Genomic DNA, 14,932 nt, shown 5'->3' on the forward strand with positions numbered 1-14,932 from the left:
TAATGCTGCTGACAACTGGTGTGGAGATTGCACTGTGGTGGAAGTAAGAATCAAAGCTCCTTTCCCACCTCGCTGTCATTCCTCGAGCTTTCTTTCTGTGCACTGTGTTGGTGTTGTTGGTGGTATAGCACTGCATGTTTATCACACTGTCACAGCACTTTGACTCAGTTGGAAGTGTTCTCCACACGTCTTAGGCTCTTTTGGATGTTCCTGATCGGCATTATTGGGCGGGCTTGTGAACATTCATGCCATCTGTAACATATTCTATGAAGCTTAGACTTAAAAAATGTAGTGTATCGCTTGTCACAGCTTCTGCGTAGGTATTCAAAACCTGCTGTAACAAAACAGGGGATTGTTCGACTCCAGACAAAGTATACTCCTGATCCACTGCAATAACACATTTCATCTTCTTGTGTTGGACTGCTAAGCCAAACCTAATGAAAAACGTGTATAGATAAAGAACTGAGTGAAAAGTGACACTGTTCCTGCTTTTGCTTTAAACTTAACGAGGATTAGGATGTTCTATGAATTGAGCATCTGTGCTGCCGGCACAGCAGGACGGATGTCATAGTCCAGTGGGTGATGTATCATTATCACAGGGGTCAGCATTGGTGGTCTGGGAGAGGGATATGACTTAGTATAATAGTATAATAAGCTTGGACACATGACTATAGACTGAACTTATTTTATCAGTCCCAAATGAATCAAATCCATGTCACTCAGTTACCAAATGCATCATAACACACAGATTAAATTGCATGTCATAATGTTTTGGGGTTGTTGTTTTTTTTGGCACCCTGACAGTTTCAGAGTGCATTTCATTTATACATGACTGTTATATAATATGGACAGCTGTACACATGCATTTGTAATGATTACATTACTCGTGATAAAAAAAAATACTTTTCTGACACAGCCTAACATCGAGCATGTGCAACAACACAAGACATAGCAAACAAGCAAATTTTCTGTATATACCAGGCCCCCAGGAAGTGCGGGCTTTGAAACCATTTGTAAATAGTGGCCAAACAGTGGAATCATAACTTCTGTGTTCGTCACATGATACCAAGGGACACAAAATGACTTGACTTACATTGTGAAAGGGATGTCTGTAAATCAGTGGGTACATTTTTTCAAGTGTCATAACCCCCACAGTATGACTCATTGTAATAGGGTCTATAAAATTTGGAAAGGCAAGAAGAGCTGCATGAATTAATCATTGAATCCCCTTTCAAATTAGCGGAGCGCTTAACTGTAAGTAGCTGGTTCAGCCTGCGGACGTCTCTAGTGCGCCTGCTCTATTTGCCCAACAAAGGGGAAGGAGTGCTGATCATCTAAGTATTTTTAAATGCGACAGTTGAACTTTTTTGGCTTCATACGTCACTCAGCAACTTTCATAGTAATAAACAAGGCCTTGCCTCAACTACTGTATCCAGATCCAATTTTCTTTATACATTCATGATATATATTAGTTAAAAAGCAAGATGGCTAGCTTGGCATCCGTCTGCCAGTGTTCAGTTCTGGCATGACACCAGCGCGGCTTAACGCCAACACCCCCCCCCCCCACCTTGGGTATGAAAACCTCATAAAACCATGCGCTTGTGGTGAAAACACCAACACGGTCCTGTGAAGGCAGTAAAGCCTTACATTTTCCCTCGAGAGCATACCCACTCGCAAAAATTCAAAAGCGCTGTAAAAGCACAAGAACAGGTGATCGGGGTACAGAGTGGGAATGACAGATGCACCATTGATTTTGAAGATGTCATTTTAAGGTACAATGGTATCATAACGTTGCTTTATCCATGTGAGGAACTATAGCAATACAGGTGTATTGCTATAGTGTAAAGTGAGGAGAAGAAAGACTTGTGCATGCCAGTATAGTCTCATGAACTGCACTGACGAGGGAGATGGAAAGGAAGAGAGAGACGAAGATTAAAGCCAGGGAGAGAAAGACACGGGGGAACATACAATGGGGAAATGATACATACGCAGGCTGGAGCGATAACAGTCATCTGAGGGATCCTCAATGTCAGGAGACCCACGAGGGATCACTGAAGCCACACGTTTGAACTACTGCCACCGTGCCTGGCTTGGCTTAACAGGATTGGATGCTGTGTTGTGGCTTGGATACCATTAATCCATCTTATCCACTTAGTGCACCTTAAACTGTGGAGGAAGGATACAGCAAGCTGTTGCTATCTCCTGTTGGTTATCCCTTCTGTAAACCTGCAGCATAGGAAAACCTTCATACCGCATCCAAAACCACTTATGTGTGGTTTTATAGAGTTTTGAATTACAATCCATTGTTCTAGTCATTTTTTTTGCATTGCATTCTATTCGATTGAAATCCTGTGTTGTAACGATATCTTATGTCAAAATAGGAAAATGCAAATGATTCTCTGGAGTATCTTTTTCAATATTATTTCCATGTTCTGATCTGCATGTGAAATGACAGAAGAACAAATTACAGCCCGCAGACCTGTTTCCCATTCCCAATGTATCAATTACCTACTGTATAGAAATCAGTATGCATTCGTACTGTGGCCCCCATCTCAATGCAGAAACCTTGCTTTTCACAATCTTGGATGAAAGAAAGTTGTCTCTGTGCCGGTCCATTGGGCCAAATCAATGATTTGAGCATTCGCGATAGAAAGGACTGAAACCCTGGGCCTTGATTAAGTTAGCTGGATGCACAAACACACGCCCTGTTAGCCTTTTCCCTTCTTCTGTGGGTGGCTGAAATCTTGAAATTGAATAAGATAATGGAAAAGAGGAACGTTATTAGATTATTACAAAAGGGTTACAAGAAAAACTCTCTGTTCTCTCACATCAGTTTATCACAGTACCAGCAACTTCCCCTGTTTATCAAGTGTGCCACATTTGCATGCCCGGGCATCTACCCTCAGCTCCTCTGTCCCACTTTGAATTGCATTAACCTGCAGAGTGCGAATGTGCCAACGTTAGCTTATCTCCTAAAAGATAATGCCGTGCTCTCCGGAGAATGTTCAGCTATCGTGTCTTGGTAAGAATTGATCTTCCTGTCATAACAAGCAGGAAATCCATCCACTGCTGTCAAAGCAATATTACAAGGAAGGCATAAAGTGTGTATTTCCTGCAGATCTTGGATGACTCAAATAGAATTACCAGTCATGTTCAGAAGCAAAGCAGCTAGATTTGATGAAGCAGTTGTTTTAAAAGACCGGCATTGGCATTTCTGCAGGGTTGTTGACAGTGTTTGGGTGTACAAGCTGTTTCTGTTAGTAGAGAGGAATTAGCTGTGGCTTATTAGTACTGGTGCAATGCAGACTGAGTGCATATTGTTTTTACTGACAGAAGTAGAGTAAACCCGTTGGCTTTTCTTGCAGATAAAAAAATATATTTAAAAAATCTAGTCCATTTGCTAAAGATTTAAGATAAATCTGGGTGGATAACAGTTTCTATTCTGTGCTTCTCATTGGGTTGAGTGTTTAGAAAATGCAGAAACACTGACAGCGTTAGGGATTCAAAGCTACGACAGTTACTACACGCAATCTCAAGTTGGTACAGAACAAGTCAGGATGCCTTTCTCTTCAATGTCCATACAATACTAATATCAACAGCATGCACTTCTGTCTACGATAGTTAAAAGTTGAGGACAGAACGAATGCTGCTCCTCTATCTTCAATGTGGAAGGTTTTACAATCTAAAACTTGGTTATAGCAGTACAATCAGTTAAAACACAGTCTGGAATCATGTGCCACTGGACAGGCAACAGAAGGCTGTTTTTCATTTTCTGAGCCAAACACAAATTTTTTGAAGCGTACGGTAGAATACAGATCAATGAAAACACTCTTTACCACTGCTAATGACTAAATTGATACAGAAATCTGATGTAAAGCACATACGCACGCACACACACACACACACACACACACACACACACACACACACACACACACACACATAAACATCATGTCAACATAACGGTCTTCACAACAGCACTTTCCCACTGCAAATTGTTGTGATAAACTCTGGAGCAGGACAGATTTGCTTCAAGTTGTCAGCCACCTGTCAATTTACCGCCAGCAGCTGGATGGTTTATAGTGAGAGGAGAGTGTCCCAGGAGATGGGTTCAATTTAATATTTTACTTTAAATCAGATTGAAGACAAGAAAGAAATGCATTTATAGTCTATTATGGTTAGACTGTACTGTATGTTAAAGTAAAGTACATTAAAGATGTGCACATTTAAAAAAAACTATGAACTTGTTTTCAGATGTTGTCAGAGTTACTGTTTTAGGAATTTTTTGGTCACCTAAAATGGCTTGTTCAACATTTGATGGTTGCACTATGCTAACCAAGCTAGCTAGCTAGTGTTAGCATTAGCTGGTCATTTTTTAGCTTAGTCCAGCGTCAACTGCATAGCAACCCACGCTAATTCTGCCCTCTTATGAGAATCTAACATATTCCAGCAGGAATGTCAATTGCCCGTCCTCCTGTGTCACCGGTCTGCTGTGTTCCCTGATTACCTGATTGTGTCCACCTGTGTCACCCTCCCTCATGTGTTTAAAGTCCTGGTCTTCCCCTGTCTTGTTGCCAGAGTATATCGTCTGTTTGTGCATGCCCAGCCATTACCACAGCCTTGTCAAGGAATAAAGCCTGCATTTATCGTATCCTGGCTGCATTTGAGTCCTCCTTTGCCCAGGCCTAACATATGATGAGTTTCTATGATGAAGAGGGTCAGAAGAAAATCCACAGCTGCCTTCAGTGAGGCAGAGAGAGTTCCAGGTGTTTTAAAGACATCCACCAGATAATCCAGGACAGAGTTAAAGGTTTGATGGTGCTTCAATAGGAGGAGGAGGCAATCGATCACTCTGCTGATAAAACAGTGGTGAACAGCCAGGAGATCTTCACTGAGCTGATCCGTCTGACGGAGAAAAGAAGCCCCGATGTGAAGCAGCAGGTCAGACCCCGGCAGAAAAGTGTTTAGTTCAAACAGTCTTTATTTTTTCAGACATAACAAAATCAAATCTCCCGTCTCAGGTCCTCCACATTAGGAGTGTACCTGGATCACAGAGCAGGTATTACGGCCTTCTACAGCATCTCTGAAACCATGACTCTGCTCCACAAAGTCCAGACCACATTCACTCAGACTCTCTATGCAGGACTCGATGGCTCTTTTGGTGATTTGACTTCAGCACTGGTTCCTGGCAATAGTGCGGCAAATGTTTTGTTAATACAGAGGTTCTTGTCCGGCCAACTACCTGCCACCTTATGTCTCTGTGGGGGGCCCTTGCTACCACTCGTCCCGACTCTGGCCCAGCCCCTGTGTGTATGACATATTAGTAGCATTATATATACGTAGTGTGCTGCAGTGGTAATGGGTGATAGACAAGAAAATGGTCCTAGTAAAATCTAATGTAATTGCCCAGAGTGGGGGTTATATATCACATTTCATGGTACACTATAGCATCATGGGTTAGCCACATCTGCCTCCATTAAAGCGGATAAACTCTGAACGCATCCCATTTTCACACTGCCACAGACAGGTTTCAGAATCCTTATTATGTTGTCAGTAGTGTCCTGTTAGAGGAGAGTGTGGCCGGGTTAAATTGTCCCGTCTATGTTCAAATCAGCTTTTTTTTAAAAATTTTTTTTTTACTTGTTATTGAGGACAGCCTATTTGAGTGGATACTTATTAAGCTGTCAGTGTTTTCTTTAGAGAATGGCTCCACTGGGTTGAGTTGTTCCATTTCTTTTCAGATGAGCCCCTTCTCTTAAAGCTAGGGTGCCCGGCGTTTATGTAATGGCAGCATCGGGAGTCTTTTTTAATATAGTCCACTGTTATGCAGTACTTACATCAGCTACCACATAACTGTAATTTGTCACTTTTCTTTGTCACTCTGCGTGTATTAGTCTCCCTGTCTTCTCTCTGCTGCTGCCACTCTAGTCCTTCAATCTTTCATGTGGAGGGAGGCTTTGCAGGTTATGCTTTGATTGTGAAAGTCTTTATTATCTCCCGTCCAGGGCCCGTAATTAGCTCCAGACAGCGTGTTTGGATAATAAGTAGATGAGAAAGTGTTTCAAAGAGATCCACAATGTTTTCTATCCCGTGCACCTAATTAAAATTGTTTTTCCGTAAGCATTGTTTTTGTTTTCACTCGTACTGTGTCGTTTTTCTTTTCAAGACAACGCCTGTCACTGATGTCTTTGCTACTTGTTTAGTCTGCATGATATGTGTTACTACCCCTGTGCTGATGACTGTTTATTAAAAGTTTGGCACAATGCGACTTGATAATTAAAGGCCTTCTTCAGGGACTGTGGTAGTGTTTGTTGAAAAATAATTTTGTTCTAAACTCCTGGGTTTTACCTCCTGTCCAGGGTGTACCCCGCCTCACGCCCGATGTCAGCTGGGATCGGCTCCAGCCCCCCGCGACCCCGATAGGGACAAGCGGTTGAAGATGGATGGATGGATGGATGGATGGACGGACTCGCGGGTTTTCTATTATAAGTCCTTTCGCAAAATTATTCAAGTAACAGATAATGGTATTTATTTTAAGCATCAAGGAACATTCATTCGGATAGATGTTGGCGACCCCTGTGGAAAAAAATATTGTAGCACTTCCATGAGCTTGATCTGACTTGAGTGTGCATTTGTTTTGGGAGTGAATAAAAGAAAAAAGCGATTTATTTCTAATTCTTATTTTTTAAACATGCTATCTATTTTGTAAGAAGGGACATTTTACCCATTTTAATCCAGGTCTGTGTCATGGAAATGTGGGCACTGTGCTCTGATGAACAGGGTTTGGCCTGTCTCAGTGGTGGAACGGAGCACCGAGACCTGCCGGCTGACACATCATTCTCTTGGTGCAAAAACCCACTTGTGTTCGTGCTCACAATAGCTGATGACTTCTGTCAGCTTCGCCACTCATACAACAATGCATCAACATAAAAGCGAGGAAATGGCAATTTCTATTCCATTTGATATCGTATAATGGGCCTGAGAAAGCTTTTGTGTAATGGGACTATTCAGAAAGCTTGCCCACATCAAATTCTTGCTTCAGTTTGCTGGAGGAAGTTCACTCTTAAGTTTCTCTTCTTAATATGGAATAAATACGAGAGTTTCATGTTTGATTATCAGTGCGATGAAATTCTGACCCCAACAGTGACACGACTGAAATGTGTGTTAGCTGAAGCAATAATAATGGTCATCAGAATCACTACCACAAGATAAGACTTCAGTGACACAAGATAGTTTAAAGATACCATTTTTAAAAAGTTAGATTTCCATGCCTTTTTTATTTTTAGGCAGATCCAGGTGTTACATAAATACCATGAAAGTATCCAAAAGCTTAATCCACAGAGAAATGCACACAACCTGTATTCAGAAACTGTGCCTTTAAACAAGCCGTTAGGACTTTTGTGATGTCACAACTTTACAATATAAGTGCTGATACAGTGGCATTACAGTCATTCCCCGGCTGCCGAAAGTGCAGATGCAGAAGACCTGGAAACACTGACCAATCAGAACAGACTGGGCTTTTTGGGGGAGGGGGGGATAAAAGAGACAGGTTTCAGACAGAGGGTAAATACAGGTGTATTAGAACAGACAGTAAGAGAGCAGTGAAGTGTTTTTTCAACATTAAAGCATGTAAATGTGTTCTCGTAGAAACCCATTAAACAAGTATGAACCTGAAAAAGAGCCTGATATGGAACCGTTGAGTTAACTATGTAGCTAGAATGTACCATCACCATTTTTGTATGGCTTTATCATAAAATCCTTCAGCTTTCCTTTCTAATTCTATCAGGTTTTAAAGGAAGGCTTTTCTCCAGGAAGCATGTTGTTACTTCTGTACCAACAGTGACGCAAAACCACCATTAGATAACATGTTGTACTTAAGATAAAGATTTTAAGTCTTACTTTTCAACTGGGAAATCTACTGTTGATTTACGACTCTCCGCCTAAGCATTAAACCAACTAACTGCTGAATGTGACAAGTTGACACATGTTCTCTGCAGTTGTGGAAAGTAATTCTTGAAAATGTTACCTAGAAATCACCAAGTGAAGCAGAAAAAGGTGAGGCAGTCTGAGGCTACACAAGGAAACAAATCACAATATTCACTCACAATGATTGCATAGAATTTTGCAGATTTGTGATGAAAAAGCTCTCTGATGATAGTTTGAATTAGGACGATTTGACCGAAATCTCATATCACGATGTAGGTCATCCCATATCCCGATATAGGTCATCCTATATCACGATATAGGCCATCCCATATCACGATATAGGTCATCCCATATCACGATATAGATCATCCCATATCTTGATATATGTCATCCAATATCAAGATATAGGTCATCCCATATCACGGTATAGGTCATCCCATATCATGATATAGGTCATCCCATATCACGGTATAGGTCATCCCATATCATGATATAGGTCATCCCATATCACGATATAGGTCATCCCATATCACGATACAGGCCATCCCATATCTCGATATATGTCATCCAATATCAAGATATAGGTCATCCCATATCACGATATAGGTCATCCCATATCACGGTATAGGTCATCCCATATCACGATATAGGTCATCCCATATCATGATATAGGTCATCCCATATTTCGATATAGGTCATCCCATATCATGATACAGGCCATCCCATATCACGATATATGTCATCCCATATCACGATATAGGTCATCCCATATCACGATATAGGTCATCCCATATCACGGTATAGGTCATCCCATATCATGATATAGGTCATCCCATATCACGATAAGGATATATAATACCATATAGCATATTTCTGTTGAAAGAAAATCATAGTATTATTTCTAATTGCACTGTGAACATAAAAAAAACCCCTCTTATTCTGGGCCTCGACTGCCTGACATACCAGCAGGGCGTGCACATGAGTCCAGTGCTGCCTGCGGTCATGCATCCGCTTACTGAGTGAATTTTATTGGTTGTTATAACATAAATGTGTTTTGTTTGTATCTTTCTATAGCCCTTTCGGGCGGGATTAGTTCTACGTGGGGATGTCTGTAATATAAATGGCCAATTCACACGGGATTAAGAAATCCCTGTATTCCACCAGAAGTGGGAAGGGTTCCTCAATTTACGCACTACGTCACGTCCCTGTCGCAATGTGCGTGCTGCGTTGCTTCCTGATATCACAAAACTAACTAAACATGAAACTAAAGGACACAATTGTTTGTGTATGTGTGTGTGTGTGTTTGCGTGTGTGTGTGTGTGTGTGTGTGTGTGTGTGTATGTGTGTGTGTGTGTGTGTGTGTTACAGTTGTTTTCTGTTTTAATAAAGAGAAACACAGTCTGTGTCTGCCCGTAATAACGCACGGAGCGGCTCCTTCGGCTCACTTCATCTTAACACACACACCTCAGCCTGTAAAGTGCATAATTCATGACACCGCCAGATAAACGATAGAGCAAAATATGAAACGATAGGCGTGTTTCTACCATCAAACGACACATATCGTCATATTGCACAGCCCTAGTTTATATTATATATTATTGGGTGTGTCAGGCCGAGTCTCCCTCTGTCTTTGTGGTTTGCATATTAAGTTTTATATTGTCCTTTGATTTTATGGGATTTATTGCACATTTCTTTTTAATTTAAAGGTGCTGGAAACATGTTTTTCGCAATCAGCTTCTTAAGTGGTGGGGGTTATAGTACCTGATCAAATAGATTTTTTGCAAAGGTTTTGGTGGTTCAAGAGAAATTCTGAATTTTGCATTTGTCCACGCTCTTCTCACGGATTTGAAATAGGCAGAGTTCAGCTAGAAGCGAGTTGTTTGCATTTTTTCCATTAATGCAAAGTCAGAAGAATGGGGAAAAACAAGAAAACCTCCTGTTGTTCTGTCTTGTTCACACATAACCAGATGGTAAGTGGCTCCTCCAACTGCTAGCCCTCTACTCATATTTAGATGTTTTAATGAGCTTTTCCCTTTGTGTTACAGATTTGTTGTAGCGCTTTGCTATCAAGTGAAACTGGATACAAACAAACAATGTGAAGCTCCCTTTAATTATGTCAATCGATTTTCTAAGGAATAATACATGATTTTAAATTAATTTCACTGTCGGCAATGAAGGCTTTGCAGACATGTTGCAAGCAGTTTGTTAACACGTATGTAGTTCTTTTCACCAAGTGGAAGATATCCAAATAATAGCTGTCAAAAAGTCTGGATGTCTCCGACTGGGAATTACAGCTAATTATAGTCTGATTGAACGGATATAAACAGTTTTGGTCTGTTAAAGATTTAATAAATTATAGCTAAAGATCTGTCCTTCTGAACTTTAACTTACACAATATCCTATAAAACTGTATTATAGGCTGGCGTAATCTTTTTTTTTTTTAAAGATTTTTTGGGCAGTTTTTCAAGCCTGTTATTAGATGAGACAGACAGGAAACGGGGTGAGAGAGAGTGGGGGAGACATGCAGCAAAGGGCCGCAGGTCGGAGTCAAACCCACGGCCGCTGCCTCAAGGACCTTAAGCCTCTTTACATGGGGGGGGGGGGGGGGGGGGGGGTTGCTTTAATACAGTCTCACTCCCAGTACGTCAAATAGATCCACTAGATCGCTATTTGACGTACTGGGAGTGAGACTGTGTTGCAACATTGGCTATAACCACAATAGAAGATGACTAAAATGTTCAGTGTAGTATCACTGACACTACGCACTGGATATTGTGATATAAAGAAGATGAAAAAATACATACAAGAATATGAAGTTGTTATTAAGCATCAGCAGCATACTCTATATGAATATTATAAACTCCCCATAAACACATAGGGCTCAGTTTGACTTAAGAAAGCACAGGTAGCAGTGAAACACACCTGTGGCCTATGGTGTGCTCCAACAGCATGAAAAGCAGAAGGACACTCCATTCATGTATGCACACTGACAGAATTCCCCTCTCAGCTGTCAGTCATCCTGTCCTGCAGACCCCGCCTCCTACGGAAATACAGGAGGTTGTCAGACACGTGATTAATTCAGTATGGCGGAGCTGTTGGCTGGATGAGTTTTACAGTACCGACGGGTCCTAAAACCCTTCTCCGTGGATGCTCCTGGTGTCCGGGAGAAAACAGTCCGCCCAAGGGTGCCCACTCCAGGTAGTGTTTCTTCGCTGTCTTTGTAAAACACGAGTACACACTTCTCTGTTTGGCGTGAACGTTTAGAGACGTGGGTGACTCAAAAAGTATGTTTATGTTGTAGTAGGTCTACGCGCATTTCCTCCTCTGTCTGACTTTGTTATTCTGCTACACTTGACTTTTTCTGTTTGTGTCGTATCTATTCCATAGTCGGCTGAAGGAAAGTGAAAGTGTTGCTCAATACATTGTAGTTCGGCATAACCAATTTAAAGTGGACTTGAAACGGCCGTGTTGTGCAACACAGTTACTCCGCCACTTTAGCTGCTCGGTTTAAGTTACGTTAAGACTTTAAACTCACTGTTAAGCTAGCTTCATTGGTTCAGACCCGTCTGGAGCAGGCTGCCGTGTCGGGGAAGTGGCTTTTGTTGACAGCCGACGACTATTGTTTTATCAAACTTTTCACTCTCCTTACATGAGTCTTGCTGCAGCCCAGCGCCATACGTTGTCACACGGTTTCCTTCCAAGTGTGCGGTCAGTGTAAAGAGCTACCAGATGTAGCGGGGAATTTTGTCACTTAGTTTTATCAGTTTGTTACACAGTAAGGTACGTCAACAACAACTGGAGCCAACCACTGCATTAAAAGGTGCCTCTGCTCAAAACTGTCCTCCACATAACACAACCACCGTGTGTGTGTGTGTGTGTGTGTGTGTGTGTGTGTGTGTGTGTGTGTGTGTGTGTGGAGAATAAGCAGAATGTGTTTGATGGAGGTTTGTGCTGAGGTTGAGCCGCCGCTGCCACAGCTTTGGGTGTAAACTGGTCTTTATTCAGTGTAAACACAGGAGCAGCAGCAGGACAAGACACTGAAGCGACTTCCCTTGAGTTGGAAGTTCGTACTGAGAGAACGGATTTCTGTACTCTGGTTATTGTCGTTAAAATATGTTAGACTTAAAGCCTTAAAGCTGTCTAAAACCTGGTTTCTGTTTTTTTTAACCTGTATTTTATAAATAACAATAAAGTGATTTCTCTGCCAGAAAACAATAGACTCAGTCCAGCTTAAAGGCCTTATTTCAGCTTCACACTTTCATATTTTGGGTTTCTACTTGACCATGTTGACATTCTTTAATGTTTAAAACAAACAATATTATTTTTCTCATACTATCTGTCAATAGTGCATGTCTCTTTAAGACCCTCTCCTGAGAAAGCGCAGTCTGCTCTGATTAGTCAGCGTTTCTAGGTCTTCTGCATCTGCGCCCTCTGCGTCTCCGTACCATCACTGCCTCAATGACCGTAATGGCAATGAAGCGACACTTTTATATATATATATATATTTTATATATATAATATCAAGAGTTTGTAAAAATCGATTCAATCACTTGAAAACATCATATAAATGCAACAGATTCAGCTATACATGCTCATTTTAATTTGCAAAACATTAAAATGAAACGTACAACAGCACATGCAAACAGAAATAGATAAACTATGCAAAAATTACAACAAGCAGCTATTAGCACATAAATGATGACGCTACATATAGAGCTAGTATCTGGGAACATCAGCACTAGCTTGGCGAACAATGTCCATCCATATTTGTGACCTGGGTTACACTATCATATACAACACCGGGGGCCGCCTAGGCAACTGCTTTTTTTTCTCTTTTTTTTAACCGACCATACCGGGCCGGCCCACTGACGGTGCGGCCCACTAGGGAAACTCCCGGTACTCCCGATGGCTAATCCGCCCTGACTGCAGCCCGCTAAAATGATTTGCCTCTGAGTGCTCCTCTCAAAGGATGACTGCTGAGAGCAGAGTCCTGATTTAAGCAGAAGTAAAACAGGATTGTCTTTGTCGACATGTTGTTTGATATTCTTTTTTTTCTTTTCATCAGAGCATTTCTTTGCACAATTAGCAGTCTGGGAACTACATTTTAGCCATTTGACTGTGGTTGCTATACCCTTTCTCTGCCAGTGGTTCAGCAGATTGTAGTGTTGCGTCTTGAATTACCAGTGTGACTGAAACTTTTTTTTGTGTCCTACACAAAGAGGAAGTGTTCACAGGTCTGTGTTGTGTGATGTTCATTCTAGGTAGAGCTGGGCAATATGGCCAAACGGTCTGTCACAATATCGGTAATTTTATTTCTTGATAACAATATACTGTAAGTCACAATATAGCATGTTTCCGGTTATCAAATAAGTTGACATGAAATAACCACATGGTAAAGCCAATTTCTGTATACTCCTGTGTGAATTAAGTGCTTAAGTAAGTATTTCTCATTTTATTAAGAACTTTAGTGTTAAATGAACATAATGTGCAAGGATCAGAACATAAAGTGCCATCTAAATGACATTGCTGTAACACAGTTCGGCCGCTGATTTTTCGACAACGTAACAGAAATAATATAGAAATATACTGTATATGTGATAGACATTTTTTATATTGTTTTATATATATTTCCAGACACTTGAGAATCGCAATTTTATGTTTTGTAATACTGTAAGGATTCTAAAAAAACAATCTATCCATTTTTAATTAATAGTTTACATGCAGCGATTTGTGCCAGATAGTGGTTCATTTTGTGTTGTTTGATAATACATTGGCTTGCTTACTGTACCACAAAATATTGCAGTATATTTAATCATAATCCTTGTATGATGATATGTATCAGATGTGTAGATTTTTGCCAACACAGCCCTACGAGCGCTCGTGCTAATTATGGAATGTGTAGCATGGCAGCGTTGTGGTCTTTATAGGCTGCTGATGGTGGAGAAATAAATACCTCTGCTTCTTTTAACGGATTTCTCTTTGTGCAGTTCATGAATTTTCGGGCAAAATTGCATTTTCTTCCACTTTATTTTTGAGAAACTGTCAATAACACCTGACATTTAAATTTATTACTTGAAAAAGTTGGGAAAATCTTACTTCCACAAACTGCACACACCTTATTTGTGTTAACATTACACTGTTAAACAGCAAATTTATCCTGGATTTAGGATCAAAGGTACCTTGAGAGATTTTGAATCAGAGTTAATGTTATTCAGAGTGAGATTCTTTTTTTCAAAAAGCTTTGTGACTTAAACACCTGCAGAAAATGAAGGTAGGTCACAGCCTCACATTTTTATTTTCTGTGTGTGTACAACTGAAATATCTACTCATTTTGATCTGAAAGCAAATTAGAAGACGCTAGATGTGAGCCTGCACTATCTAAAGCCAGTTTTACATATAAATATATACAGATTTTGGATTATATGTAATAATCAGATTCATTTCCAGCTAAGGATTCTAACTGGTATAGAACATTTCTCTTCACTGTTTTGCAGCATTATAACACAGTTAAATCAGTGCCGTCATCTCTTAACACTTACTTTTAGCTCTCCATCCACCATTTCTCCTTGTGACAGATATTCATTCTCCCTGAGCTTGTTGTTTTTAAAGCTAAAATTCATATTTTTTTCAATATCATCCATAACTAACAATGTATTGCACCTCTACTTAGAGTAATGAGACACAAGAGTACTACAATAATGTAGTACAACCATGGTTAATGTTTCAGACCTAATCTCCACCATGTAAAAAATATATATTGCAATTAGTGGCTAGTTTAACAAAAAGTCAATTAAACTCATTAACATAACATCAATTTAATTTTACAATTTTTAAATATTTAGTAAAGCCACTTACATATTGCTATTGAGGTATTAAGGTATTTTATTGGGTTATTACTCCTCTACTTGTATCTCTTTAGTATATTCTGGCTTTGGTAAAATCATGATTAATAAGGGCTAGCTTGCTTTAATTTGTTTTTCTTTCATTTTTAATAAAACAAAGGCCT

At 40.3% G+C, this 14,932-nt stretch overlaps 1 protein-coding gene across 1 annotated transcript in view; it reads left to right on the forward strand.

Annotated features, from left to right (window-relative positions):
- Window positions 1-11,020: 11,020 nt before the first annotated feature.
- The window catches only part of hdac4 (histone deacetylase 4), a 143,403-nt gene continuing 139,491 nt past the window's right edge, over window positions 11,021-14,932 (forward strand). The window contains exon 1 of the mRNA XM_083922115.1: window positions 11,021-11,124. The gene's annotated coding sequence lies outside the window, so the exon portion shown is untranslated. The remainder of the gene's footprint in view (window positions 11,125-14,932) is intronic.

Source organism: Echiichthys vipera (genome assembly GCF_963691815.1).
Source record: "Echiichthys vipera genome assembly, chromosome: 10".
NCBI classification, from domain to species: Eukaryota; Metazoa; Chordata; class Actinopteri; order Perciformes; family Trachinidae; genus Echiichthys; species Echiichthys vipera.